The following is a 5,000-nucleotide window of genomic DNA, read 5'->3' as shown; positions in this document are numbered from 1 at the left end:
AGATCCTCCTGAGACAGGTGGGAGGATTGCATTGTGTGTGTGTGTGTGTGTGTGTGTGTGTGTGTGTGTGTGTGTGTGTGTGTGTGTGTGTGTCTATGTGTGTGTGTGTGTGTGTGTGTGTGTGTGTGTGTGTGTGTGTGTGTGTGTGTGTGTGTGTGTGTGTGTGTGTGTATGTGTGTGCGCGCACTATTTAACATTACATATGGTAATATAACATATTACTATTAGATCCTCCTGTGATAGATGGGAGGATTGCATCATGTGTGCGTGAGCATTAAACTTAAATATAGTAAGGTAACAGAGGTATTATGATTAGATCCTCCTGTAACAGATGGTAAGACTGCATCATGTGCATGTGTGTGTTATTTAACCTTACATATGGTAACATAACTCATGTATTACCATTAACTTCTCCTGTGACACATGGGAGGATTGCATTTTGTGTGTGTGTGTGTGTGTGTGTGTGTGTGTGTGTGTGTGTGTGTGTGTGTGTGTGTGTGTGTGTGTGTGTGTGTGTGTGTAATATTTAACCTTACATATGGTAATATAACATATATTACCATTAGATCTTCCTGTAATATATGGGAGGATTGCATCTTGTGTGTGTGTGTGTGTGTGTGTGTGTGTGTGTGTGTGTGTGTGTGTGTGTGTGTGTGTGTGTGTGTGTGTGTGTGAGAGTAATAAACTTAAATAAAGTAATGTAACAGATTATTATGATTAGATCCTCCTGTAACAGATGGTAAGACTGCATTATGTGCATGTGTGTGTTATTTAACCTTATATATGGTAAAATAACACATGTATTACCATTAGATCCTCCTGTGACACATGGGAGGATTGCATCTTGAGTGCGTGTGTGTGTTTATGTGTGCGTGTGTGTGTGTGGTTCCCCTTTATAATCTCAAAATAGTGAAATCTCGAATTTCAGTATCTTAAGACCATAAAGATGATACTTCAACATAGGGAAAGTGCATAAGTACAAATCCAAATATCTCAAATCCGTAATTATGCATTTATGCTACATTCCGTGAAGTGTTTGGCTAGGATGGTGTCCGGAATTTAAGGTGAGTTGGTGTATGTGAGTGTTGTTGTAAGTTGTACGTGTGGGTTAGGGTAGGGAGGTGGAAGTATGAGTGTGTGTGTGTGTGTGTGTGTGTGTGTGTGTGTGTGTGTGTGTGTGTGTGTGTGTGTGTGTGTGTGTGTGTAATATTTAACCTTACGTATGGTAATATAACATATATAACCATTACATCTTCCTGTGATAGATGGGAGGACTGCATCTTGTGTGTGTGTGTGTGTGTGTGTGTGTGTGTGTGTGTGTGTGTGTGTGTGTGTGTGTGTGTGAGTATTAAACTTAAATATAGTAATGTAACAGATGTATTATGATTAGATCCTCCTGTAACAGATGGTAAGACTGCATCATGAGCAAGTGTGTGTTATTTAACCTTATATATGGTAAAATAACATGTATTACCATTAGATTCTCCTGTGACACATGGGAGGATTGCATCTTGAGCGTGTGTGTGTGTGTACTATTTAACCTTATATATGGTAAAGTAACACATGCATTACCATTATATCCTCCTGTGACAGAAGGGAGGATTGCATTGTGTGTGTATGTGGTTTCCCTTTATAATCTCAAAATAGTGAAATCTCGAATTTCAGTATCTTAAGACCATAAAGATGATACTTCAACATAGGGAAAGTGCATAAGCACAAATCCAAATATCTTGAATCCATGATTATGCATTTATGATACTTTACGTGAAGTGTTTGGCTAGGATGGTGTCTGGAATTTAAGGTGAGTTAGTGTATGTGAGTGTTTTTGTAAGTTGTACGTGTGGGTTAGGGTAGGGAGGTGGATGTGTGTGTGTGTGTGTGTGTGTGTGTGTGTGTGTGTGTGTGTGTGTGTGTGTGTGTGTGTGTGTGTGTGTGTGTGTATGCAATATTTAACCTTATATATGGTAATATAACATATATTACCATTAGATCTTCCTGTGATAGATGGGAGGATTGCATCTTGTGTGAGGATTGACTTAAATATAGTAATGCAACAGATGTGTTATGATTAGATCCTCCTGTAACAGATGGTAAGACTGCATCATGTGCATGTGTGTGTTATTTAACCTTATATATGGTAAAATAACACATGCATTACCATTATATCCTCCTGTGACAGATGGGAGGATTGCATCATGTGTGTGTGTGTGTGTGTGTGTGTGTGTGTGTGGTTCCCCTTTATAATCTCAAAAAAAGTGAAATCTCGAATTTCAGTATCTTAAGACCATAAAGATGATACTTCAACATAGGGAAAGTGCATAAGCACAAATCCAAATATCTCAAATCTGTGGCTATGCATTTATGCTACGTTACGTGAAGTGTTTGGCTAGGATGGTGTCTGGAATTTAAGGTGAGTTAGTGTATGTGTGTTTTTGTAAGTTGTACGTGTGGGTTAGGTAGGGTGGTGTGTGTGTGTGTGTGTGTGTGTGTGTGTGTGTGTGTGTGTGTGTGTGTGTGTGTGAGACTGTAGAATGTCTGGTGTGAGTTTGTTTTATCTGTTTATGTGACCTCGGAGTTGGTATATATACGTAGAGGGTGTGACATCCACAGTGTAGGGTTGTGTAATTTGTGTGGTGTGAATAGAATGGTGTGTGTGTGTTGTATGGTGCATGGTGTGTATGTTTGTGACTGTTTGTTTCATGCTTTTGGGTTTACCTTTATAGTTTTGAGATACTGAAATTCTAGATTTCAGCATTTCAACATTATAAAGGGGAACCATGTGTGTGTGTATATTATTTAACCTTATATATGGCAATACAACACATATTCCCATTAGATCTTCATGTGGCAGATGGGAGGACAGCATCATTTGTGTGTGTGTATTATTTAACCTTACATATGGTAATGTAAGACATGTACTACCATTAAATCCTCCTGTGACAGGTGGGAGATTTGCATTGTTTATGTTTGTGTATGTTTGTGTGTGTGTGTGTGTGTGTGTGTGTGTGTGTGTGTGTGTGTGTGTGTGTGTGTGTGTGTGTGTGTGTGTGTGTGTCTGTGTGTGTGTGTGTGTGTGTGTTCTTTAACTTTATACCTGGTAACATAACACATGTATTGCCATCATATCCTCCTGTGACAGAAGGGAGGATAGCATCATGTGTCAGTGTGTATTATTTAACATTACATATGGTAATCTAACACATGTATTACCATTACATCCTCCTGAGACAGATGGGATGATTGCATCGTGTGTGTGTGTGTGTGTGTGTGTGTGTGTGTGTGTGTGTGTGTATGTGTGTGTGTGCATTTTTTTAAAGTTGTATATGGTAATGTAACACATGTATTACCATTAGATCCTCCTGTGACAGATGGGAGGATTGCATCTTGTGTGTGTGTGTGTGTGTGTGTGTGTGTGTGTGTGTGTGTGTGTGTGTGTGTGTGTGTGTGTGTGAGTATTAAACTTAAATATAGTAATGTAACACATCTATTATGACTAGATCTTCCTGTAACAGGTGCTAAGACTGCATCATGTGCAAGTGTGTGTTATTTAACCTTATATATTGTAACAGAACACATGTATTACCATTACATCCTCCTGAGACAGATGGGATGATTGCATCGTGTGTGTGTGTGTGTGTGTGTGTGTGTGTGTGTGTGTGTGTGGGTGCATTATTTAAACTTGTATATGGTAATGTAACACATGTATTACCATTAGATCTTCCTGTGACAGATGGGAGGATTGGATCATGTGTCTCTGTGTATTATTTAACCTGAAATATGGTAATGTAACATGTATTACCATTAGATCCTCCTGTGACAGATGGGAGGATTGCATCTTGTATGAGTATTAAACTTAAATATAGTAATGTAACACATGTATTATGATTAGATCTTCCTGTAACAGGTGGTAAGACTGCATCATGTGCATGTGTGTGTTATTTAACCTTATATATTGTAACATAACACATGTATTACCATTAGATCCTCCTGTGACAGATGGGAGGATTGGATCATGTGTCTCTGTGTATTATTTAACCTAAGGTAATGTAACAAGTATTACCATTAGATCCACCTGAACAGATGGGAGGATTGCATTGTGTGTGTGCGTGTGTGTGTGTGTGTGTGTGTGTGTGTGTGTGTGTGTGTGTGTGTGTGTGTGTGTGTGTGTGTGTGTGTGTGTGTGTGTGTGTGTATGTGTGTGCGCGCGCGTGTGTGTGTGCACGCACTATTTAACATTACATATGGTAATATAACATATTACTATTAGATCCTCCTGTGATAGATGGGAGGATTGCATCATGTGTGCGTGAGCATTAAACTTAAATATAGTAAGGTAACAGAGGTATTATGATTAGATCCTCCTGTAACAGATGGTAAGACTGCATCATGTGCATGTGTGTGTTATTTAACCTTACATATGGTAACATAACTCATGTATTACCATTAACTTCTCCTGTGACACATGGGAGGATTGCATTTTGTGTGTGTGTGTGTGTGTGTGTGTGTGTGTGTGTGTGTGTGTGTGTGTAATATTTAACCTTACATATGGTAATATAACATATATTACCATTAGATCTTCCTGTAATATATGGGAGGATTGCATCTTGTGTGTGTGTGTGTGTGTGTGTGTGTGTGTGTGTGTGTGTGTGTGTGTGTGTGTGTGAGAGTAATAAACTTAAATAAAGTAATGTAACAGATTATTATGATTAGATCCTCCTGTAACAGATGGTAAGACTGCATTATGTGCATGTGTGTGTTATTTAACCTTATATATGGTAAAATAACACATGTATTACCATTAGATCCTCCTGTGACACATGGGAGGATTGCATCTTGAGTGCGTGTGTGTGTGTTTATGCGTGTGTGTGTGTGGTTCCCCTTTATAATCTCAAAATAGTGAAATCTCAATTTCAGTATCTTAAGACCATAAAGATGATACTTCAACATAGGGAAAGTGCATAAGTACAAATCAAATATCTCAAATCCGTAATTATGCATTT

At 38.5% G+C, this 5,000-nt stretch overlaps 1 protein-coding gene across 2 annotated transcripts in view; it reads right to left on the bottom strand.

Annotated features, from left to right (window-relative positions):
- The window catches only part of STAP2 (signal transducing adaptor family member 2), a 1,003,160-nt gene that overhangs the window by 731,369 nt on the left and 266,791 nt on the right, over positions 1–5,000 (bottom strand). The gene's annotated exons all lie outside the window — the stretch shown is intronic.

This window comes from Protopterus annectens, chromosome 13.part0 (genome assembly GCF_019279795.1).
Source record: "Protopterus annectens isolate FY-2018-M chromosome 13.part0, PAN1.0, whole genome shotgun sequence".
NCBI lineage: Eukaryota > Metazoa > Chordata > Ceratodontiformes > Protopteridae > Protopterus > Protopterus annectens.
This window is presented reverse-complemented; position numbering and strand designations above follow the sequence as displayed.